The sequence below is a fragment of the Thalassophryne amazonica genome, chromosome 3 (genome assembly GCF_902500255.1).
Source record: "Thalassophryne amazonica chromosome 3, fThaAma1.1, whole genome shotgun sequence".
Lineage (NCBI taxonomy): Eukaryota > Metazoa > Chordata > Actinopteri > Batrachoidiformes > Batrachoididae > Thalassophryne > Thalassophryne amazonica.
In genome coordinates, this window is record NC_047105.1 from 85,833,675 (window position 1) to 85,860,412 (window position 26,738).

General features: G+C 45.6%; 1 long non-coding RNA gene across 1 annotated transcript; it reads right to left on the reverse strand.

The window, feature by feature from the left end:
- Positions 1-2,192: 2,192 nt before the first annotated feature.
- On the reverse strand, positions 2,193-26,738 carry LOC117507962. Its single transcript, XR_004559909.1, has 3 exons — positions 26,612-26,738; positions 3,549-3,560; positions 2,193-2,203 (listed from the first exon to the last, which is right to left on the reverse strand). It is a non-coding gene; the product is annotated as an uncharacterized LOC117507962 (long non-coding RNA).

Genomic DNA, 26,738 nt, shown 5'->3' on the forward strand with positions numbered 1-26,738 from the left:
GAGCTGCAGCAAATCTTAACCGCTTTCACTGCTCGGCTGAACTTAGTCACCAAGCAGAATGTGATTCTCAAACGGACGATGGAGGCTCTTACCGCCCGGGTGGAAGCGCAGGCTCAGGACGCTGGTGCAGCACCTCCTCCCACTGACCGGAGGCCTGAGACAGACATTCCGCTGGTCATTCAACGAACCCCCCCACCATCCCCTGAAGCTTACATAAGCCCTCCGGAGCCGTACGGAGGCTGTGTCGAGACGTGCGCGGACTTCTTAATGCAGTGCTCGCTCGTCTTTTCACAGCGTCCCGTAATGTACGAGTCAGACGCCAGCCGGGTGGCTTACGCAATAAATTTGCTTCGAGGAGAGGCACGCGCTTGGGCTACGGTGCTCTGGGAGCAGAATTCACGGCTCCTAACGACGTATACTGGGTTTGTGAGGGAGTTCAAGCAGGTTTTTGATCACCCCCATAGAGGCGAATCCGCATCAAACTTGCTGCTATCAATCAGACAGGGGCGTCGGAGTGCAGCGGAGTATGCAGTCGACTTCCGCATCGCGGCTGCGAGGTCCGGCTGGAACAAGGTTGCACTCCGCGTCGCCTTCGTAAATGGACTGTCTCCGGTCCTGAAGGAGCATTTACTGGCTAAGGATGAACCGCGGGATTTCGATGGGCTTGTTGATCTGGTTATACGATTAGATAACCGATTAGAGGAACACCATCGGGAGCTGGGCGGGGGGCGTGGCCGGGCACGAGCCGTCCCTCTTCCTTCCGGGTCCGAAAGGGTGCCGTCTTCCCCACGCTCCACAGCCCGTGACTCACGTGTGGCAACAGCTCCCCCTGCTGACGAAGCTATGGACACGAGCAGGGCTAAAGTCAATACAAAGCTCAGACAACGGAGGTTGGTCCGCGGGGAGTGTTTTTTCTGTGGCTCGAGTGAGCATCTACAGAGGAACTGCCCCAAACGGTTAAACGACAACGCCCGCCCTTAGAAGCTGGGCTAAGGGTGGGCCATAATACGCACGTGGGGAAACCCTGTAAATCTGCATGCATCCCAGTTACGATCCTGAGTGGGGATCTGAACCTTCACGCCCCAGCACTGGTAGACACGGGGTCGGAAGGGAATCTGCTGGACAGCAGACGGGCAAGGGAAGTCGGGCCCCCTCTAGTGGCTCTACCTTCGCCTTTGAAGGTATGGGCACTAGATGGCACCCTTCATCCATTAATCACACACCAGACACCACCAGTGACACTGGTGGTGTCTGGTAATCACAGGGAGGAGATTGTGTTTTATGTAACACCTTCTACCTCCCGTGTGATTTTGGGCTATCCTTGGATGATAAAGCACAATCCCCGGATTGATTGGCTGTCTGAGGTTGTGGCTAAGTGGAGCGAAACCTGCCACCGGGAATGTCTCGGATCCTCGGTTCCGCCTGGTGTGACAGCTAGTGAGGAGGTCAAAGTCCCTCCCAATCTGACGGCAGTGCCAAGTGAGTACCACTATCTTACTGACGTTTTCAGCAAGGATCTGGCGCTCACCCTTCCCCCGCACCGTCCGTACGATTGTGCCATTGATTTGATCCCGGGCGTTGAGTACCCGTCCAGTAGGCTGTACAACCTCTCACGTCCTGAACGCGAATCAATGGAGACCTACATCCGGGACTCATTAGCTGCCGGGCTGATCCGGAACTCCACCTCCCCGATGGGTGCTGGTTTCTTTTTTGTGGGCAAGAAAGACGGTGGACTACGTCCATGCATTGATTACAGGGGGCTGAACGAGATCACGGTTCGCAACCGATACCCTCTGCCCCTGTTAGATTCAGTGTTCATGCCCTTGCATGGAGCCCAAGTATTCACAAAACTGGATCATAGGAATGCGTACCACCTGGTTCGGATCCGGAAGGGAGACGAATGGAAGATAGCATTTAACACCCCGGTAGGTCACTTTGAGTACCTGGTCATGCCGTTCGGCCTCACAAATGCCCCCGCAACGTTCCAAGCATTGGTAAACGATGTCTTGCGGGACTTCCTGCATCAGTTTGTCTTCGTATATCTAGACGATATACTCATCTTTTCCCCGGATCCTGAGACTCATGTTACGCATGTACGTCAGGTCCTGCAGCGGTTGTTGGAGAACCGGCTGTTTGTGAAGGGCGAGAAGTGCGAGTTCCACCGTACTTCTCTGTCCTTCCTGGGGTTCATCATCTCCTCAAACTCCGTTGCACCCGATCCGGCCAAGGTAGCGGCGGTGAGAGACTGGCCCCAACCAACAAACTGTAGGAAACTGCAACAGTTCCTCGGTTTTGCTAATTTTTACCGGAGGTTCATCAAGGGCTATACTCAGGTGGTTAGTCCCCTGACAGCCCTGACCTCCACAAAAGTCCCCTTCACCTGGTTCGATCAGTGCAAAGCCGCGTTTAGGGAGTTGAAATGCCGGTTCTCGACTGCGCCAGTTCTGGTGCAGCCTGATCCAAGTCGCCAGTTTATAGTCGAAGTGGATGCCTCTGACTCAGGGATAGGAGCCGTGCTGTCCCAGAGCAGGGAGTCCGACAAGGTTCTCCACCCTTGTGCCTATTTTTCCCGCAGGTTGACCCCGGCTGAAAGGAACTATGACATCGGCAATCAGGAACTTCTTGTGGTGAAGGAGGCTCTGGAGGAGTGGAGACACCTGTTGGAAGGAGCTTCAGAGCCATTCACAGTTTTCATTGACCATCGGAACCTGGAGTACATCCGGACCGCCAAGCGTCTGAACCCCAGGCAAGCCCGCTGGTCACTGTTCTTCGGGCGTTTTGACTTTCAGATCACATACCACCCCGGGACGAAGAACCAACGGTCTGACGCCCTGTCCCGGGTGCACGAAGAGGAAGTCAGGATAGAGCTGTCAGACCCGACCGAAACCATCATCCCCGAGTCCACTGTCGTGGCCACCCTCACCTGGGACGTGGAGAAGACCGTCCGGGAGGCCCTGACATGGAGCCCGGACCCGGGGAGTGGCCCCAAGAACAGACTGTACGTCCCACCAGAGGCCAGAGCTGCAGTCCTGGACTTCTGTCACCTGGGGCTCCAGGACTTGGCGGCTCCGGTGTTCTTCAGATCCGTTGGCGGTGAGGGCTGTGTGGGATCCGGCTCGGTTCTAGACGGACGTCTCCTATCCTCAAGCCTGCCCACACGTCACTCAACAGTTAATTGTCTGTGGTACCAAAACTGTGTTTGTCTGTATTCCGTTGTGCACTTCACAACATTAAATTGTTACTGTTTGGCTTATCCATTGTCCGTTCATTTGACGCCCCCTGTTGTGGGTCAGTGTTCCTACACCTTCACAACAGTCCCTCTGATATGTTCATTCCTAATCTTGTCCATTCTTGTCACTCCCAAAGAGAATCTCAACATCTTCAGCTCTGCCACTTCCAGCTCTGCCTCCTGTCTTTTTGTTAGTGCCACTGTCTCTAAACCATACAACATAGCTGGTCTCACTATTGTTTTGTAAACTTTCCCCTTCACTCTTGCTGATATTCTTTGGTCACAAATCACTCCTGCCACCTTTCTCCACCCACTCCACCCTGCCTGCACTCTCGCTTTAACCTCTCTACCACACTCTCCATTACTTTGAACAGTTTACCCCAAATATTTAAACTCATCTACTTTCACCACTTCTACTCCTTGTAACTGCACTATTCCACTGGGCTCTCTCTCATTCACACACATGTACTTAGTCTTGCTTCTACTGACTTTCATTCCCCTTCTCTCCAAAGCATATCTCCACCTCTCCAGACTAGACTCAACTTGCTCTCTACTCTCACTACAGATCACAATGTCATCTGCAAACATCATAGTCCATGGGGACTCCTGTCTGATCTCATCTGTCAACCTGTCCATCACCACTGCAAACAAGAAAGGACTCAGAGCTGATCCTTGGTGTAATCCCACCTCCTCCTTGAATGAGTCTGTCATTCCGACTGCGCATCTCACCGCTGTCACACTATTTTTGTACATGTCCTGCACTACCCTAACATACTTCTCTGCCACTCCAGACTTCCTCATACAATGCCACAACTCTTCTCTTGGCACCCTTTCATAAGCTTTTTCTAAGTCCACAAACACACAATGTAACTCTTTCTGTCCTTCTCTGTACTTTTCCAACAGTATTCTCAGAGCAAACATTGCATCTGTAGTGCTCTTTCTCGGCATGAAACCATATTGCTGCTCACAGATCTTCACCTGTTTTCTAAGCCTAGCTTCTACTACTCTTTCCCATAACTTCATGCTGTGGCTGATCAGCTTTATGCCTCTGTAGTTACTGCAGCTCTGCACATCACCCTTGTTCTTGAAAATAGGAACCAGCACACTTCGTCTCCACTCCTCGGGAGTCCTCTCACTTTCCAAGATTTTATTAAACAATCTGGTTAGAAACTCTACTGCCATGTCTCCTAGACATTTCCATGCCTCCACTGGAATGTCATCTGGACCAACTGCTTTTCCACTCTTCATCCTCTTCATAGCAGCCCTCACTTCTTCCTTGCTAATCTCTTTTACTTCCTGATTTACTCTCACCACATCATCCAGCCTTTTCTCTCACTCATTTTCTTTATTCATCAACTCTTCAAAATATTCCCTCCACCTTCTCAGCACACACTCCTCACTTGTCAGCACATTACCATGTGCATCTTTTACCACCCTAACCTGCTGTACATCCTTTCCAGCTCTGTCCCTTTGTCTAGCCAGTCGGTACAAGTCCTTTTCTCCTTCCTTACTATTCAACTTCTTGTACAGCTCGCAATATGCCTTTTCCTTTGCTTTTGCCACTTCTCTTCTCGCCTTACGCCGCATCTCCTTGTACTCCTGTCTACTTTCTTCATCTCTCCGACTATCCCAAAACTTTTTCGCCAACCTCTTTCTCCTTATGCTTTCCTGGACCTCTTCATTCCAACACCAAGTCTCCTTGTCTTCCTTCCACTGTCCAGATGTCATACCCAGTACTGCCCTAGCTGTCTCCCTCACCACATCTGCAGTACTTTTCCAGTTGTCCAAAACTGCTTCCTCTCCAACTAGTGCTTCTCTCACCTGCTCGCTAAATTTCACACAACAGTCTTCCTCCTTCAGCTTCCACCATCTGATCCTTTGTTGAGCTCTCACTCTCTTCTTCTTCTTTACCTCTAAAGTCATCCTACAAACAACCATCCTATGCTGTCTAGTGACACTCTCTCCTGCTACCACCTTACAGTCTGTGATTTCTTTTAGCTTGCATCTCCTATGAAGAATGTAGTCCACCTGTGTGCACCTTCCTCCACTCTTATATGTTACCCTGTGCTCCTCCCTTTTCTTAAAGTAGGTATTCACCACAGCCATTTCCATCCTTTTTGCAAAATCAACTACCATCTGTCCTTCCCCATTCCTATCCTTGATACCATATCTACCCATTCCTTCCTCATCACCTCTGTTCCCTTCACCAACATGCCCATTGAAGTCTGCTCCTATCACCACTCTTTCATGCTTGGGCACACTCTCCACCACCTCATCTAACACACTCCAGAAATCTTCTTTCTCCTTCATCTCACAACCTACCTGTGGGGCATATGCACTGATGATATTCATCATCACCCCTTCAATTTCCAACTTCACACTCATCACCCTGTCAGACACTCGCTTAAACTCCAACACACTTTTAACATACTCTTCCTTTAAAATGACTCCAACACCATTTCTCTTCCTGTCCTCACCATGGTACAACAACTTGTACCCACCGCCGATGCTCCTGCTCTTACTTCCCTTCCACTTGGTCTCTTGCACACACAATATGTCTACCTTTCTCCTCTCCATCATATCAGCCAGCTCTCTCCCTTTACCAGTCATACTACCAACATTCAAAGTCCCCACTCTCATTTCCACCCTTCTAGTTTTCTTCTTCTCCCGCTTTTGTGGCAACATTTTCCTCCTCTTCTTCGTCGTCTTCGCCCAGCAGTAGACCAATTTCCACCGGCACCCTGTTGGGCAATAGCACCGGTGGCGGACGTTGTTAACCCTAAAACAAGATTTAGAACCAAAGTAAAGGAAAGGAGTATTGCAGGAAATGGTGTCAAATTATGAAACAATCTTAATAAAGAAATTAAAGAATTAAGGTTGCTTCAATTATTTTAAAAACATATTAAATTAGATGTATTAAGTAAGTATGAAACTGTGAAATAAGTCAGTGGGCTGCAAGGAAGTAAAAAAAAAAAGGTGATTTGTTAATAATGTTTGGAGTGTTTTGAGTTTGGAATGTAACCTGTCAGAGATGTAATCTATTAATTAATGGCCATAATTATGAAATGGGTCAGTGGTATGTGACAAGTTAAAGAAATGCAATCTGTTAAATAATGTTGACTATGATGCTGGATATTGAAAGATTGTATTGTTAAAAGGGGCAGAAATCATAAGACTTATTCTTCTTTCTGCTCCTTTTCATTCTGGTGTTGTGGTGCTTTGTTTCTGCTTTTCTTTTTCTTTTTTCTTTTAAATGAATGAAATAAATAAAGACAGTTTGCTGCATAAGCCATTACCAGGGATAAGCGATTGACCTTGACCTTCAGGGTTTACCTTGAGTTCAAAGATGACCTAAAAGTATGTCAAATGTAATATTTCAGGAAAGCATTTCGGGTAATACACCAAATTAAAGAGCTTGATGAGAGGATACAGAATATATCATCATTTGGTGATGTCATGATGAAAAAAAACTTATAATATTTAGATTTTTTTTTAAGGGTGTGAAAAAGAGTGCAAATCATCATCACAGTGTTATGTGTGGGACGCGGCTCGAGGAGCGGTCCAGCGTCTGACTGAACCCAGCGCTAAATAATCAGAAGCAGCTCCAAAAGAAACAATTTTATTTTCTAATCACCCATCGGTACTGTACAAGAAATACAAATTAAATAATACTGGTGGGATGAAGAGGCTGCGCGCTCTCTCAGCGCCTCAACGGACCGGAGCCCGAACGTTCTGGACTCAGGTTTTCCGCCGACACCCCCCAGGTGGCTTTTCCCAGAACTGTACTCTGTGGAGGGGGAACAGAGGTGAGATTATTCGATACTATTACCAGAAAGCTATTAAAGGCACACTTATCAGCAACACGTTCAGTTCAGGTTTCAGAGTTAATTCAGATGAACAGCTGCTCACGGCTTGTGTAGGTTTATTATTCCGCACACCACAGCCGCGAGGAGCAAACAAGACAATTTCTTCAATGTTCAAATTTAGCTGTGCAAAAAACACCACATTATATTCACAAATAAGCCTTTAAAGATAATCACCTCTGACGTGTGCTGACAGCTTTTGCCTCTCACCCTAGTCCTCCTTCACAGACGTAACGTCAAACTATGGAGCGGCCCTCAGCGTCCCCAACAGTCGATACAAGGTCGTAACAAGGTTGTATTCTCCGGCAAACAGCCCTCATCACTGCTGGCTTAAATGCAACTCCTCATTTCTTCATTGACGCCAGCTGAGAGTTCTTAGTCTGCACGTGAATGTCACAGGTGTTGCAGATCATCCTGATTAAGAGCCGCACGAGGATGCAACAGGTGCAACCAATCATCACAGAGATGAGAGACTCTTCTGCAGCACAATTTTCCCAGAGGTCAGTCCCAGACCACCTAGGAAGGAAAACAAACACAAACCCAACAAAACAGTGTCCAGCCAAGCCCCCCAACACACAACAGTACCCCCCCCGTTAACGGGAAGCCTCCCGGCGACCGCACAGACCTGACCCGAAAACCGCCCCTCTCGTCGGGGTCCAAACAGGAAACAGGCAGCAACGACGCCCACAGGGTCCACAGCAGGCAACAGGGCCAGGAAACGCGGCCGGAAGGCAGGCTGGCAACAAAACAAAAACACCCCCAAAACCCCCAAAAGAGTCCCAACACAACCCCACATAAAAAACAAAAATACAAAAAAAAAAAAAAACCAGCATCCCCCCCAGAGAACCTCACTAACACAGCCCAGGAAAGCACACCGGGGAAAAACAAAAGAAAAAACATAACACCCACCCCAACACCTCCCCAGGGGACCGTCCGATCAAACCCCGGGGAGAAACGAAAAACATACAACCCCAAAAACCCCAACAAAAACCCCCCAACACATTAGAACACAGGTCAAAAAAAAAAAACAACAACGCCCTCCCACAACATGTGGAGCCCGACTTCCCCCAGGGGACATCATCGTCAACCCCAGGAGCAACAACCACGGCAGGAGCCATCCAGGAATCCCCAGGCATACACGGGAGCCTTAACGTCCCCCAGAGGACCGTTCCATCAAACCCCAGGAGACACCCCCACAACCCAGGAACCCCACCCCAGCCTAACACGGCCAGTCGGTCCCACAGCCAACCTCCCCCCCAGAGGACCGTCCCATCAAACCCCGGGGGGAAACAGGAGGAAACAAAAACCCCAAACCCCCAGGGACTCCCAAAAACCACCCCAGGAGCAAACAAAAACAACAGGAAGCCCCGTTGACCTCCCCAGCACCCCGAAAGACCCCGGAACACCCCCAGAGTCTATCGGCAGACACGTCGTGGCAATCGGCTCAGGACTACTGATCCGGGGAAGACAACAGGAAAAACGCAACCCAGCTCCACCCCAAGGGCAGGGGAAAACAGGCAAGACGGCCAGAGTCGACCCCCCGACTATACTCCAGCCTACCGGGAGGGGTGGGCAGCGGAAAAGGCGTACGGCACTGATCGGCCCCACCGCTCCGACTGGAGTATATCCCCACAGCCCTACACCTCAGTGACGCCAATGGTGAACGGTCAGAGGCTCACTGAGGCTGGAGTGGAACTGGGAATTAACTAAATCCAAAAAAAAGCCCTGGACCCCCCCCAGGTGCAGAGGTCCTCATGGGAATGCCCAGTAACCAACCTGCACCACCCCACAACACTAAAGACGAACGGTCAGAAGTGTGTGAGGTTGGGGTTAGAGGACAGGGAAATAAAAACCAACAAACAAAACAATCCACCCCACTAAAAAAAAAAAAATTAAATACTATAAACAATAAAAAAAAACTCCTACTCACCTGAGTCCAAACGAACTCCGATCAGCCTGTTCACTCCACCAGGACTACATACAAATACTGTGCCCATAAATCAAAATACTGATTTTTCCCCATTTACATCCCAACCCCTCCAAAAAACACCTGGCGCAACATCACTGAGCTGTTTCCTGTCGCTCAGTCGACTGGGGCAATATAACAGTTCTATTCCTTCCAAGTTGCATCGGCTCCTCCACTAGAGGAGCTAGAAGTCCCGTCGGAGGAGTCTCAGTGGCACGAAGAAGAGGCGGTCCGGACTTGTGTCGAGGAGAACCCCGAGACCCAAAACTCTGCTCGGACACTCTCCCTCTCTCCCGTCCACGCTCCTTAATCCAATCGTCCAGACGGATAACCAAGGATATCAACTCATCTAATTCCTTCGGTTCGTCACGGACCGCTAGCTCGTCTTTCAGGAAATCGTTCAACCCGTCTATAAACACCCCCCTCAAAGCAGCAGCGTTCCACCCAGACTGTGCAGAAAAGATTCGAAAATCCACAGAATAGTCTGCTGTGCTATGTCGCCCCTGTCGGAGATTCAGCAATCGCTGAACCGATGTATCTGCCTTCACCGGATGATCAAAAACCAAACGAAATTCACGGGAAAATTCATCGAAGGTTTCCAACAGTGGTGATTTGCTGCTCCACAACGCAGTGGCCCGCGTCAGGGCATCACTCCGCAGCAGATTTATAACGTATGCAACGCGGCTACTCTCAGAAGAAAAAGATGCCGGTCGCTGAGAAAAAACTAAAGAACACTGCATTAAAAACGGAGCACAAGCCTCTACATTTCCCGAATAAGGCTCTGGGTGACAAATAACCGGTTCAACTGCCGAATCTCTAGACGGCGAACTTATCCGCCCCGGGCTTGATGGAACCGGAGCTGCAGCCGCAGGAAGCAAGCTCCGTCACTCGGGTGTCTGTCTGCTTAATTTGGATTGAAAGGTGCTGTACTTGCTCCCAAATCATCTCCAGGTGTTTCTCCTGAAATGGAGCTGCTTCTGCCGCTGGGTCCATACTGGTGTAGCCGGAGAATTCTGTTATGTGTGGGACGCGGCTCAAGGAGTGGTCCAGCGTCTGACTGAACCCAGCGCTAAATAACCAGAAGCAGCTCCAAAAGAAACAATTTTATTTTCTAATCACCCATCGGTACTGTACAAGAAATACAAATTAAATAATACTGGTGGGGTGAAGAGGCTGCGCGCTCTCTCAGCACCTCAATAGACCGGAGCCCGAACGTTCTGGACTCAGGTTTTCCGCCGACACCCCCCAGGTGGCTTTTCCCAGAACTGTACTCTGTGGAGGGGGAACAGAGGTGAGATTATTCGATACTATTACCAGAAAGCTATTAAAGGCACACTTATCAGCAACACGTTCAGTTCAGGTTTCAGAGTTAATTCAGATGAACAGCTGCTCACGGCTTGTGTAGGTTTATTATTCTGCAAACCACAGCCGCGAGGAGCAAACAAGACAATTTCTTCAATGTTCAAATTTAGCTGTGCAAAAAACACCACATTATATTCACAAATAAGCCTTTAAAGATAATCACCTCTGACGTGTGCTGACAGCTTTTGCCTCTCACCCTAGTCCTCCTTCACAGACGTAACGTCAAACTCTGGAGCGGCCCTCAGCGTCCCCAACGGTCGATACAAGGTCGTAACAAGGTTGTATTCTCCGGCAAACAGCCCTCATCATTGCTGGCTTAAATGCAACTCCTCATTTCTTCATTGACGCCAGCTGAGAGTCCTTAGTCTGCATGTGAATGTCACAGGTGTTGCAGATCATCCTGATAAAGAGCAGCACGAGGATGCAACAGGTGCAACCAATCATCACAGAGGTGAGAGACTCTTCTGCAGCACAATTTTCCCAGAGGTCAGTCCCAGACCACCTAGGAAGGTAAACAAACACAAACCCAACAAAACAGTGTCCAGCCAAGCCCCCCAACACACAACACACAGACTCTTGTAAGTTCACATGTAGCAGTCCTATGACAATACCTTTCAGTACACAAAAGGGTCAAGGTCAAAGATCAATGTCACAGGAATGTCAACAACTAAAACCCCCCAAAAACTTTGCTGGTCGCAATTTGTGCTTTTTTTGCCTCCAAATTTGGCATGAATATAGTGAATGGCCTTGCCTCGTCAGTCCCTCTTCACAGTGGTCGTTCCTCATGGTAGTCTCTCTTGTTCATTTTTTTGGCAAGATATCAGTCACCCATAGGGTGGCAGTTTTCATTTTGTGTGTATTTTTATGACTATCATTAAGTTTCACCTGGTGTCATTGAAAGTAATATTAACTTTCTGTTAGCTGTCTTAAAGCATTTAAATACAGCATATTCATACATATTGACGTATTAAAATATGTTGAAACACTTTGTAACATTTTCATACATGTGAAAGGATGAAGTCACTGGGTTAATTCATTTAATTTGATAAAGCCATAAGTCAAACATAAATTATGATTAAACTAGAAATGGCACAGAGGCAGTGCAACACCCTTGCTTTACAGATTTGACACCAATTCACATGAATTTATTTATTCATTTTGAGTCAGTGGTAACCTAATATATGGTTCTGTACAACCTTGATCATTTCAGTCCAAAATGAAACCAATTTATCTGTGACTCACGCGCAGCCTTTCCACTATCTTGGCATGTGGCACGGTGGCTTAGTGGTTAGCACTGATCCATCAGAGTAAGAAAATAATGGGATTGCTTCCGGCCTTTTCTGTGTGGAGTTTTTGCCTGTGTCTGTGTGGGTTTCTTCTGGCACTCTGGTTTCTTCCCATGAAAGAGGTCTGCTCCTGACAAAGGCAGTGTCTCTACATCTGGGGTTGGTCCCTGGATGCTGGACTGTGGCTGCCCACTGTTCCCAATGGCTGGATTGTGTCTAACTGTAATTAGGATGGGTGAAATGCAGAGGACAAATTTTGTTGTATCTTCAGTGACAATAAAGGCCCATTTTCTTCTCATGGTTGGGGGTGGACTGTTTTGCCCTTTTGTATGTTGAGCTGTTCCTGCAGCTGATCTGCTCTGTGTCAGGCTGATCCCGTCAGATCTCAGAAGCTAAGCAGTGTGGGGCCTGGTTAGTACTTGGATGGGAGACCCCTTTGGAACACCAGCGGCTGTGTGTGTTTCTCCAGGTTACACTGGAGTTGCGTCAGGAAGGGCATCCAACGTAAAACTTGTGCCAAATGCCAATGCGGATCTGGCTGTATCCGCTGTGGCGACCCCAAACAAAATGGGAGCAGCCAAATGGACAACAACAGTATGTTGAGCTGTTCCTGTTTGTTGCTTGGTCTTTTGTTTGTTTGTTTTTTAAATAATAATAATAAAAATATATGCTTGAAAAATAAAATTCAGAATGGCTGTTCACATATACAGTGCATCCGGAAAGTATTCACAGCTCCTCACTTTTTCCACATTTAATAAGTCACAGTCATATTTTAAAATGGATGAAATTCATTTTTATCCTCAGAATTCTACACACAACACCACAAAATGACAATGTGATTTTTTTTTTGTTTTGTTTTTTTGTTTTTTTTTTTAGATTTTTGCAAATTTATTGAAAACAAAGAAAACTAGGAAATTACATATACTAAGTATTCACAGCCTTTGTCATGAAGCTCAAAATTGAGATCAGGTGCATCCTGTTTCCACTGATCATCCTTGAGATGTTTCTACAGCTTTGAAGGCAGTGTTGCCAACTCCTCAGTAAGAAAAGTAGCTATTGGCTGTCCTAAAAGTCAAAAGAAGTCGCTAAATGGCGTCATTGCCTAATTTGCATATGATATGCATAATATGATGTCATAACAGATGCTGTAGGAAAAAAATAAGGTGGTGGGAGAGACAAAAAAAAAGTGAGTAAAAACACCATAATAATATTTAGAACTACAAATAAACTTGTTTGTTTGTTTATTTATTTTGTCACTAAAATTGGTCATCACCTCTCACAATAAAATAACTTCTCAAAGCCAGGGCTTCTCAAAGTCATGGAGAATAATTAGGCACCCAGCCTGACCGAGTCTGAGTGAGGTTTGCGATTCAATGATCAGATCATTGCAGCAGCATTTAGGTGAGAAACAAATTTTTTGTTTTAGATCCCTTCTGAAACAGGGCAGCATCAGCTGCGGTGGCATTGCACGTGCATGATTCATTTGCACTTTGAATGCAGAGGAGTGTGTATCTCTGTCTATAGTGTATAGTGACCGATTTTGACTGCTGTGGGGCAGTTAGCCCGACAACCGGCCATGAATTGGGACAGATACTGGCCTCTCTCTCCTAGCCTGTGATTAGTTGGTGACCGAGACACTGACATCAGCCCATGTGTCAGCCTCATGATGATGTGGCGCGAGCGCTGCTCTCCTATTGGTCGTTAAATCCAGCACTGCTCTCCTATCGGTTGTTTAGGAGTGGGAAATCTCACTGCAAAATAGGGGCCAGTATCGGCCCAATTCATAGCCTGGCCAGTTGTCGAGCTATGGGGCGGTGTGGACATGCTGCCACTCAGTGAGAACAGAGACTGACAGATCGCTTTTGAGTCACCAAACAGCCAAAAAGTCTCCAATGATGCCAGGAAAAGTAGCTAGAGTTGTCACTAGTCGCTTTTGAGAACAAAAGTCATTAAGAGGGTTTGGAAAGTGTAAAGAATAAATGAAAATATGTGCTATTTTACTCATAATTAGCTTTGCATGTTAACAATGCTAAAAGTTACCAAACTAAATAAAAGGTTTTGTGTTCATTATTTACAAAAAGTAACAAATGTTTAGAAGTATTTACACCATGCAGGTTTAAATGAACTAGATATTGTATTGAATGAATGAAGTTGAATAGAGTGTATACTTGTGCCATAATGTGTTTAAGGGTTTTATCATGATGTCAAATGAATGAAAATGTGTATGCCTATGCTTTGATAGGTGTTCAACTGATTTCTGATGGTTTTGAAATGATACAATATTATACGGTTTGATTAATGATTGAAATATGTGCTTATGATGAACTGTATTGAACATGTTGAACTGCTGACAGGTGTGTTAACTCTCAAATCAGTAAAGTGTTTTGGTTTAAGGTTTTCATAAATAACATATGCTTAAGTAGGGTGTAACATGTTGGTTTTAAAACATGTCAGACATTGACCATTTTTAATAAAGTCATGACGAATGCCTGACATGATGTTTCATGATATGTTCAAAGGTCATGAGGTCAAGAAGTGTACTGCAAATAATGTTGTTGCCTCTGTTTATAATCAAATGGTTTGTACATTTATGTTTGAACGACTGTATTGTTCAAAATTAATTGCTGCTTCTGCATTCTGTAAAATGTGAGTGATTTCATACTTTGACTATGAAAGAACTTTGCTTCTACAGGGAGAACAATGACTGGGTTATTTGTTATCGGGGAGGCAACCATGAAAGTGTCTGTAGAGACACAATAACGCCACTGAACTGAACACATGGACCTGTTCTCATACGGAGCTGAAAACAAGAAAACAGTGCACAACGTTGGACGATTAAGGATTAACAACAATGCCTGTTTTATTCCATGGAGTTACATGTTTTGTGCTTAGACTGAAGACGTGTGGGACTGGGCGCCCCTGAACTGCAAGCTTAAAAAACTGTTTTGGAAAAGAAGAGTGTTCTTTTTGCTGCACATGTTGTGGGTATCAGTTTTGTGGCATTATTAAAGATGTGTATGCATTCTGAACCCATTTTTGTGCAAAGATGAATGATTTTTGATGACTGATCTGCTCTGCTGTTTTAATAAACCTGGTAGGATTAACTTGAATTCAAATTATTGTTGTCTGTGTATTCTATTCGCACTGCCCACGGACTCACGAGGCAAAACCTGAGATTTTCTATGTTTTGAGTAAAGGTTATTTTTGTAGGGTTTTTCCACCAACAAAAGTCACCAGATTTAGCAAGAAAATTGCCAAGTTGGCAACACTGTTTGAAGGTCCACCTGTTGTGAAAGTGAAATGACACAGACCCACAACAGGGGGCGTAAATGAACAGACAATGGAAATGCCAAAATATAACAATTTAATGTTGTGAAATGTGCACAACAGAATACAGATGCTGCTTTTAGGTAACAGTCAATTATATCACAGATGGTGTGTGGGCAGGCTCGAGGATAGGAGACGCCTGTCCAGAGAAGAGCCGGGCCCCACACGACTTCCACCGCCAACGGAGACCTGCAACACAACGGAGCCACCAAGTCCTGAGTCGCCAGGTGGCCACTGCCTCCAGCTGTCAGATCTGGTACTGCTGGCAGGAAGAGCAAACAGGTTAGGCAGGAAGAGCAAACAGGTTAAGCAGTCAGCAAAAAGTCATAGTTCCTTCCTGAGGGAAAATCCACCAATCCCAGAAACAGGAACACTGAGAACGTGCAGTACCAATAGTATACTTAAATGATCAAGAAAGTGAGGAGTGAGGACATGAGAGGTTGTACAGCCTGCGGGGGCAGCGTGAGTGCCAGATCTTTGCTGAAAACGTCAGCAAGATCGTGGTACTCGGCTGGCACCGCCGCAAGATTGGGGGGGATTTGAACCTCCTCTTTAGCGGTCACACCGGGTGGAACCGAGGATCCTAAACACTCCCGGTGGCAGGTTTCGCTCCACTGAGCCACAACCCCAGATGGCCAATCTATCCAGGGATTGTGCTTAACCATCCATGGAAAGCCCAAAATCACTCAGGAGGTAGAAGGTGTTACAAAAAACACGATCTCCTCCCTGTGAGTCCCAGACACAACCAATGTCACGGGCTGTGTCTGGTGTGTGATTAGTGGAAGAAGGGTGCCATCTAGTGCCCGTACCTTCAATGGTGAAGGGAGGGCCACTAGAGGGAGCCCTACTTCCTTTGCCCATCTGCTGTCCAGCAGATTCCCTTCCGACCCCGTGTCCACCAATGCTGGGGCATGAAGGGTTAGATCCCCACTCAGGATCGTGACTGGGTTGCGTGCGGATTTGCATGGGTTCCCCGCGTGAGTATTGTGACGCACCCTTAGCCCAGTCTCTAAGGGTGAGTGTTGTTGTTTTGACCATTTGGGGCAGTTTTTCTGCGTGTGCTTGGTTGAGCTGCAGTGAAAACACTCCCCACGGGCCAGCCTCCTTTGTCTGTGATCTGACTTTCTTTTGGCTCTGCTCGATTCCATAGCAACGTCAGCAGGGGGAGCTGTTGTCATGTGGCGTGCTCTGGCTGTGGAGCGTGGGGAAGGCGGCGCATTTTCGGACCCGGAAGGAAGAGGGACGGCTTGTACCTGACCATGCCCTTCGTCTCGCTCCCGTCGACGTTCTGCTATTCGGTTGTCTAACCGTATTACCAGGTCGATAAGCCCGTCCAAATCCCACGGCTCGTCCTTTGCCAACAGGTGCTCCTTGAGGACCAGAGACAGTCCATTTACAAAGGCAGCGTGGAGCGCTACAGTATTCCAGCCGGCTCTCGCTGCCACGATGCGGAAGTCGACTGCATACTCGGCTGCGCTCCGGAGGGCTTTTGTATGCTTCAGGGGATGGGGGTGGGGGGGTTTCGTTGAACGACCACTGGAGGTTCTGTATTCTGCAACAGGTCAGCGGGAGGAGGTGCCGCAGCTGCACCCTGTGTGCGCGCTTCCACCTGCGCGGTGAGAGCCTCCATCCTACGATTGAGTATAATGTTCTGCTCGGTCACTAAATCCAACCGAGCAGTGAAGGCGGTTAAGAACTACTGCAGTTCACCCAATACACCTCCTGCTGGCGCCTGTGCACCTTGCGTCTCCATTGATTGTTCAATCGATGGTTTGTGCCCCTCGGGGTCCATGACGTTTGGCTGAGAAATCCTGTTGTGAAAGTGAAATGACACGGACCCACAACAGGGGGCGTAAATAAACGGACAATGGAAATGCCAAAATATAACAATTTAATGTTGTGAAATGTGCACAACGGAATACAGATGCTGCTTTTAGGTAACAGTCAATTATATCACAGATGGCGTGTGGGCAGGCTCGAGGATAGGAGACGCCTGTCCAGAGAAGAGCCGGGCCCCACACGACTTCCACCGCCAACGGAGACCTGCAACACACTGGAGCCGCCAAGTCCTGAGTCCCCAGGTGGCCACTGCCTCCAGCTGTCAGATCTGGTACTGCTGGCAGGAAGAGCAAACAGTTTATGGTGGGTGTGTGAACACCCAGTAAGCAGTCAGCAAAAAGTCACAGTTCCTTCCTGAGGGAAAATCCACCACTCCCAGAAACAGGAACACTGAGAACGTGCAGTACCAACAGTATACTTAAATGATCAAGAAAGTGAGGAGTGGGAAACGCCAACTCCTTCTAACCTCCACAAACCCAGCTCCAAGCTGCGAGCATACAAAGGTTACGACTGCAAAAAAACTCAGTAGCAAGTAATGTGCGACCGGCACAGAAACGGCCGAGAGGTTACCTGTCGGGTAAGCTGATTTCTCGGCAGAGATGTGGTGTCTCCTCCACAGGGCCTGCCCAAGCCTTTATGGGGCCTTAAGCAGAATTTCATTTGGGGGCCCCCCTACCATCACCTCAGCACCAGATGCCTCATTATTCCATAGGCTACACTGTTATGTGTGTAACGTACCCACAATCATTAGCATTATTTGTAATTATCTTACATCATACAGGTGTCATTCTTGTTTTTAACCTTAAAGGGGTAGCAAACTCATAAATATGTTTTAATTAGCTTCTACATACAGCGTGATGTATAAGTATGGCTCATTAATTTAACTATTTGAAAGTAACATCAGCAGGCAGGAGACTGCATTTATAGTAAACACGTTAAATAGTTTAATTTCTTTCAGATGTGCAATGGTGTGCAAAATGTTCAATATCCAAATACAAAATAGAATCAAATGACATTCACATTATCTTACAGAAAAATAAAGTTGTAATAAAAATTAAATATTTAAATAATAAATACAATACTTAAATAATCTCCAAAATGAACATATAAATCCACAACATAACAGCAATGTGTGTGCATAGCAATGCACCAACATTGCACTGGGGGCTATTGCTTTAACTTTGGCCTGCAAACCATTGAGAGCTGAGCTACTTTTCCCCACCTTTTGCACCAAATTAATCTGAGGAGTTGATCTGCCCTGCTGTTTAACTCTAAGTTTTTCTTCGTAAGGAAGACTATCAAATGGCTTCGCCAAAATCCGGTCCACAACATTCAAATTGTCTGCCATTATGTGCAGCTTGCGACCTAGCTAGCTCGCTAGCTGGGACTGGCGCGAGGCTAGTGTGAAGTGTATCCGTCTGTGAGTGCTTTGTGACGGTGGAGGAGCTCAGCAGCACCCGCTGCTCGGTAGGGACAGAAACTGCGATAGAAGTCAGAAAGAGTGATAGAAATCAGTCTCCAAACACAAGCAGCTACAAAAAACCCCCACCAGAAATAGAAGCTCGATTTGTCGCTAGTCGTTTTTAACAAAGAAAATGCCGCTAAGAGGATTAGGAAAGTCTCCGGTTCAACTCAGAACAGAATGAAAATGCTCCCACGGATGTTTACACCAAAAGATTGCTGATTCGCTCATTTCGCTGTTAATCAAAAAGGGATTCAGCCTCAGACAGATCATCCAATCATCATGCAGAATCTGAGCATATTTCTACACAATAATTATACCACTATCAGTCAGACACATTAGTCCATACAATATATGCCTGTTTGTTCAAAGCATTGCATCTGTGACATGTGCAAGATCAAATTCAGTCATCTTGGGGCCCTTGGCCGATATTCTCTGTATAGACAATGGGACAGTGGTTGCAAATGTAGATGTCTCACCTCAACCACAACACACTACAACTCAGTGACACACTCTTCAAACAAACCTCAAAACACAAGGGGGGCTGGAATGTATCCCAGTGGTCATTTGGCAAAAGGTGAGGTACATCGTGGACAAGCCAGTCTATTCCAGGACACTTCAATTTATGATATTGATCATTGATTACGCTGAGATTAAAAAAATAGATCATACTAAAGTTAAAGATGCTGTTTTGAAATATCTGGTTTAGTCTAAACCTTGACATAAATCATAAACTCACCAAAGTATTATGATAGAGGAACTGGACTTGGAGATTTATTTATTTGGAACTGTTTATTAGTCCAAGGGCAATATGGACAGACTTCCATGTGCAAGGTCTTTGAAAGGTGTAATCAACAGTAGCAAATTTCATCATAATCCATTAACTTCTTATATCATCATTGCAAACACTGGTTTTTCAGAAACTCTGCTCTCTGGAGTCCACAGCTAGAAGTGACGCACGTCCAGCACTTGTAAAAAGTCTTAGTGGTGTAACCTTGTGTACAATTTTCACGACATACAAAGTGTTTGTCACTTTAATAGGAGGCTGCAGTCTCGTTTGAACCCCCGTGATATTGCGGGATTTGATCACTTACCGGGACGTCCATTTAATACTCAACAAAAATATAAACGCAACACTTTTGGTTTTGCTCCCATTTTGTATGAGATGAACTCAAAGATCTAAAACTTTTTCCACATACACAATATCACCATTTCCCTCAAATATTGTTCACAAACCAGTCGAAATCTGTGATAGTGAGCACTTCTCCTTTGCTGAGATAATCCATCCCACCTCACAGGTGTGCCATATCAAGATGCTGATTAGACACCATGATTAGTGCACAGGTGTGCCTTAGACTGCCCACAATAAAAGGCCACTCTGAAAGGTGCAGTTTTGTTTTATTGGGGGGGGATACCAGTCAGTATCTGGTGTGACCACCATTTGCCTCATGCAGTGCAACACATCTCCTTCGCATCATCCGTGAAGAGAACACCTCACCAACGTGCCAAATGGCAGCGAATGTGAGCATTTGCCCACTCAAATCGGTTACGACGACGAACTGGAGTCAGGTCGAGACCCCGATGAGGACGGCGAGCATGCAGATGAGCTTTCCTGAGACGGTTTCTGACAGTTTGTGCAGAAATTCTTTGGTTATGCAAACCGATTGTTCCAGCAGCTGTCCGAGTGGCTGGTCTCAGACGATCTTGGAGGTGAACATGCTGGATGTGGAGGTCCTGGGCTGGTGTGGTTACACGTGGTCTGCGGTTGTGAGGCTGGTTGGATGTACTGCCAAATTCTCTGAAACGCCTTTGGAGACGGCTTATGGTAGAGAAATGAACATTCAATACACGAGCAACAGCTCTGGTTGACATTCCTGCTGTCAGCATGCCAATTGCACGCTCCCTCAAATCTTGCGACATCTGTGGCATTGTGCTGTGTGATAAAACTGCATCTTTCAGAGTGGCCTTTTATTGTGGGCAGTCTAAGGCACACTTGTGCACTAATCATGGTGTCTAATCAGCATCTTGATATGGCACACCTGTGAGGTGGGATGGATTATCTCAGCAAAGGAGAAGTGCTCACTATCACAGATTTAGACTGGTTTGTGAACAATATTTGAGAGAAATGGTGATATTGTATATGTGGAAAAAGTTTTAGATCTTTGAGTTCATCTCATACAAAATGGGAGCAAAACCAAAAGTGTTGCGTTTATATTTTTGTTGAGCATAACTTCACAGGGATAAATGGTGTACTGTTTTGTTTTCCGCTGCAATCACAGAAGCAATCGTGAAAAGTTTTTTTTTTTTTTTTTTTTCGGTTCCCAGTGGAAGAAAAGACGAAGTGAGTGGGAGATGTGTCGGTAAGTGTTAGCCTACACAGCTAACCAGAGTAGCTCCATTCTCTCACCTGCAAAACCACCTCAACACGTTTGAGCTCTGGATTATAAACAAACTGCAACACATGTCCATTTTCCCACCGCATCCTCACGTTTTCTTTGCATTGTCACTTTGTTTGCGTGTAATTTGTCCAAAAACCCATTCAAAATGCCATGGTTTGTACCACGGACATAGAGAAATTACGCCATATGCGTCATTTTTTACCCCTTTAGCACCCGCCCTCAAATGAGAGTACGGTCTTCTTTTGCAAACACATCAACCTCACACCACACACAGAAGCAAGCATGAAACAGTTAACCTGCTCTGCCTTCAACAACACAGTTAAAAATAGTTCAACAGACCAATGACTTGTCAAAAGAGTTGGCAATATTTTTGTTTTTTGTTCATAATCTTAAATGATATAATAATGGCTTCAGCTCTACAATCAGTTTTGCATAATGTTGCCAATGACAATCCAGATCTAGTACTGATATGACAACAAGTACACACAGATTGAAGCAAACTATCAGACTCAAAGGTTGTCATAAAATTCACTAAGGCAGCACTGTTCCATCACAAGACAGCATCAGTGACAATCAACTTTAATACCCCCGCCACGAAGTGAAAACTGTTATACTGGAATGGATTCCACTTGCGCTTCTATTCAAATGTTCCTTTTTCATATGTCCATCCATCAACATCATATAGTAGGAAAAACTACAATATAAACTAATGAACTGAATCACAAGAATGATGACTACTGTACATTTAAATGTTTCTAAAGGAGAGAAATCTCATATATGATTTATAAATTGCAGTTTTCAGACTCATCAATGTCTTGTTCTTGGAAGCAAATGTTAATTCTTCACCCAGTTCTTTCTGTAATACTGCCCCTTACAAAGTACAAACTCGAGCTATTCCGCACTTTTAAATCTAATCAAAGTCACAGCAAAAATAATCAGGCCTGGGCCCTGCAAGAATTTCCCTTACAGACAAGATCCGCTCTTACAGAACCCCAGACAATGGATACAAGCAGTCTTTATACAGGATTACATATGCATAACAGATATGGACCTTTTTTTCGCAAAATCCTTCTCTTATTGGCCCCCGTGGGCATTCAAGGGAGGTCCATCCCCCTGCCCCAAGCCCACACAATAACGGCAGACATATGATTTATAATTGTAACTTAACTCTGTTTATCCTAAGGACCCTGTCCCACTGGCGTTTAGGAGGATTTGTGCATGAAATGATGAGATAAAAGCTGAGCGTCCGCAACAAAGGTGGGCGGAAATGACAAATGTCCCGGGGTGGATCAGCGAATACATGAGGAAGAAAAGCGGATATAACAGGGAACAGAAGCGAAGGCGACCGCAGAGGCACCCCCATGAGGGGCACAGCGGCCGTGATGCACTCGCTTCATCCGTGCCCACTCTGTCTGCATGCGCGACATACCATCTGCGACTGTGATGTGGCCGTACTGGGCACGCGTCGTATCTGTTTTGCACGCTGTCCCGGTCTGCCGCCAAGCCGCGCCAACCCGTCAGTTGTGGATATCAGCGGATGACAGGGGATATGCGGCGTGTTGGTTGTGTATGTCCTGCATATGTCTTCAGTATGTGTTCAGGCAGTGATGCGGATCTCATCCACAGCAGGATTTTTGAGCCGCTCAAAAATCCTGCTGCGGACATGCGTGCCTCTGCGGATGATCACGGACGTGTTCGGATGGCGGCCGACTCATACAGGAATGTTACACGGTTATTGCAGTTGTTTGGTGGATGTGGGCCACTTTTGTGCGCATTCCATCCGCAAATCCTCCTAAACGCCAGTGGGACAGGGCCCTAAGTGGTACAAACTTGTTAAATCAAGTTCTACTTGCACATACCAAGAGAGAAGAAAGGAAAGTGAGAATAAGAATGAAACTAAAAGTATAACCCTAAATAAAATAACTACCTTAATACCAAAAGAAGTACAAAAAACAAATAAAGAAAACCATAACTGAACACAAATATATCTAACACAAACAAACCTTCAGATGTTTTTTTCTGTAGGGAGATCATTCCACAAAATAGGGGCATGATAAGAGAAGGCTCTATGGCCTGCAGACTTTTTATTCATCCTAGGGACACAAAGTAGTCCTGCACCCTGAGAACGCAGAGTCCAGGTCGATACGTAGGTTTTAAGTAGGTCAGCTAAGTAGGGAGGTGCCAGTCCGTAATTAATTTTATAAGTTAATAACAGGGCCTTAAAATCCGCCCTCACAGAGACAGGAAAGCAGTGAAGAGATGCTAAAATGGGTGTAATGTGGTCAAACTTTCTGCTTCCTGTCAGTAGTCTGGCAGCAACATTTCAAACTAATTGGAGACCCCTAATGCTGGACCGCAGTAAACCAGAAAACAGAATATTGCAATAGTCCAGTCTAGAAGAGACAAATGCATGGATCAGGGTCTCTGCATCAGTAATGGACAGGATGGGACGAATCTGTGCTATGTTTTGTAGCTGGAAGACAGCAGTCCTCATAATATCTCTAATGTGTAGGTCAAAGGACAGCATAGGATCAAAAATTACCCCAAGGTTCCTCACTTTGTCAGCGTCATGTATGACACATGAGCCTAGGTTAAGTGTTAGCTGGTCAAACTGATGCGGATGTCTCACTGGACCGAGAACCATAATTTCTGTCTTATCAGAGTTTAACAGTAAGAAATTGCTGGACATCCAGGTTTTCACTGATGCAAGGCAATCCTCTAAGGATTTTATGTTTACAAGATTACCAGCATATGTGATATGTGATATGTTTTATCCCAATGGGACTCATATGGATCGTTTCTCATTAACTTTTACAGTCTTTCATTTTTTAAAAGGATGGCGTGCTGGTAGTTTTATATTCAAAGTTTTCATTATTCAGAAGGCGTGTTCACTTGGGTCTGTTTCAGCTATATTTCCTGGGATGTATGAACAGGTGGAAGAGGTGGAAGGTGTTGTTGCTCCTTAAAGCCCCCGAGAGCTGCTTTTTTATCTGAAATGAGGTGATCAGAGGACTGCCTGATGGACTGCTGAGTAGCTGGGAGATATTTTAAGCTCTGCTGAAGATGCTCAAAATCATCTTTTGGATTTGCACTTGCATACAAATAGACCTATCTTATAAGTACGTGTCTTGTTGGTTCACTTTTTCCACACCAAACTGCAATATAAAGACTGCAGGAATGTTTTAGGACAGGGGTAGGCAACCTGTTCCAGAAAGAGCCATGAGGGTGCAGGTTTTCTTTGCAGCCACTGACTCCACCAGGTGATTTCACTGATTAACTGATTCCATCTGCTCAAAGTGATATTAATCAGTAAAATCACCTGGTGGAGTCAGTGGCTGCAAAGAAAACCTGCACCCTCATGGCTCTTTCTGGAACAGGTTGCCTACCCCTGTTTTAGGAACTCAGCTGTAACGGGATTCATTTATTTCTATTTTTTTTTTTTAATCATTCCTTCTGTCACCTGTACTTACAGTAAATATTAGCATATATGAAATTTGTTAGGGTTCTAGTCTAGTCAGGTGGTTTTTGGGTATATGCCTGTTTGGTGTTCCCATGTCTTTTTGATCTGTTCATCTGTCTGTCCTGTCTTGTCTTCTGTCCTTTAGTTTGGCATTGCTGTCATTCTCTATTGGTTAGGCTTCACCTTTAGTTTATGTTGCAGTTACTTGCCTTTTTCACTTACCCTCCAGTCTTGTCTCTCCTCTGGTGTTTGCTTCTGTGTTTTATTCCTGTATTGTCTTAAGTCTCAATAGTGTCTGTGTCCTTCAGGGCTGGTGCTAGCCATTTGGGTGCCCTAAGCCCAAATGCTTTGTGGTGTTCCCCCCCCAAAATGAACAATAATTCAGAATTTGTCGGTGCGGTTGTCTTTATTTCCAAAATAACTTCTCAATACTCAATATTAAATAAATATAGAGTGATTATTTTAATAATCATTTATTAGTGTTTTGAAAACCGCTGCAAATAAATAATTTTGCATTAACAATGGCACCAAGCATGATAAGAAATAATTTTAAAATTTTTAAATAAATAAAATAAATAAATACCACCACTATTATTTAAAAAAAAATGATTTGCGCAACCACAGTAGACTGAACATTGCCCTGAACTTTGTAAACACAGAACAAATTATTCAAGTATTTAGCCTTGTAAAGAAATTTGCATTTATTAATCTCAATCTCAACCTCGCACATCTGTCCAGAACATGGTGGAGAGTCCAGCAGGTGTGATGTTGGCGGGGGGAGCAAAGGGGAGAAGTCAGTGCTTTTTAGTGCTGGGTGTCCACGACAGGGAGAGGAACAGGTGAAAGCGTGCTCACGGTTAAGAGCAACTCCAGGCCACCTTGTTGAACCCCAGTGGGATACCTGGCCGCATGGACAGATGTGTAATCTTGTGCATAATTCAGTGCATAAAGTCTCCAAAATGAATTCTTATGAGGAAATGAACAGGGTTGCAGGTCTATCCTCACGCAGACAGGAGCAGGAGTAGGATTTAGTCCCCACAGGGCAGGGTCAGGCGCATTTGACGGTGAGCTCGCTGCATTGGCTGATGGAGGAAATTGCAACCTGGAGACGGGGGCTCTGCAGGCGCCACACAATGCAAGGCAGCGTGTGGTGAGGTTGATGGCTGGTGAGGCACTGACTTCATCACAATCACATTTACAAACATATTAACCCCACAGAGTAGCCTATTCACCATTGATTGGCAGCAGTTAACGGGCTAAGTTTAAAATCTCATATCAGCATTCTTTACACATACAAACTGTAGCACACAAAAAAGCACATTTAATAAAAAAAACATTATTATGGTCTTACCTTTACTTATAAATGAAGTCCATCCACCGCTCCTTCTGAACAAAAGCATTGATGACTTGTTTGTGGAAGTTTTCCTTATCTTTCTTCAGTTTTAAAAGTCTCTCAGTGGAGATCACTGCCAGGGAAGAAAGTTGTCCTTTATCAGTCCTGTTCCAACTGTATGTTTTCAGCCTTTTTTGTTTTTGAATGTGACCGCTTGTGTTTGATGAGACTTCTTTGCAAATTCTTCAGGTCACAATGTCCCATCTGAGTCAAGTTGAGAAAATAAGGCAGGAAAAGTAGAAAAGTCAGTTTCTTGCTGGATATCAACACAGCCAGACGTTTCATGTGTCCCACTCCATTTGAAAAGAGCGGGTCTTCTGTTGTCTGAAGCAAACCTTTTAGCTTCGGCGTTCGTCTTCCTTAAAGTATTACCTCCTGATTCAATTGAAAGTCCAGTTTAGAAAATTGGTTTGGATATGCAGCCCTCCATTCTGAAACTGAAGGTCAGGCGAGAGGAAAAAATAAATAAAAGGCTGCTCTTGTTTCTTGCTGTCACTTATTCTGCAGCTGAGGAGTTCCTGCAAGAAGAATCCCTGGGATTACTACTGCCCCCTACCATGAGGCTGGAGAACTGTGTGCCTCACTTGGTGCCTTTTTGCACACAAAACATGTTACACACACATCTGTTGACAAAAACACTGTACATTATGTACATCAGCTAAACTATAAAATTTAAGTTCATACAACCAAAGTGTTTGACCATTTTAATAGCGACATACAGTGAGCCAGTCTCACTGCACAGCATGCCAGCAGTCAGCCCAGTGATTGCACAATCCAAGGTGAGGCACGGCTGGCTGCTGCCTCACCGCACATCTCTTCTCAGTATTTGTACGGCAAATGTGAAAATTCAGTGATTTTGAATAAAAAAATAATCTAAACTGGTGAAGTTAAAAGGAAAATAACTTTAGAATTCTCCCCTGACCACACGTCACTGGGTAAGAAAGGCAAGGATGGAGGGGGGATGAGAACAGTTGTGACTGGCTGGCGAACTCAGCTACCTGCGACCCTGGGAGGAGATGACAGACTTTGCACCTGATTTTCTGGACTTCCCCACGATCCTCAGCCGCTGGTTACTGCCTGGCTGCTGCAGTTCTCCGTGTACCCCCCCAACATAATACCAGCCAAAACACAGCGCAATGACATCGCCTCCAA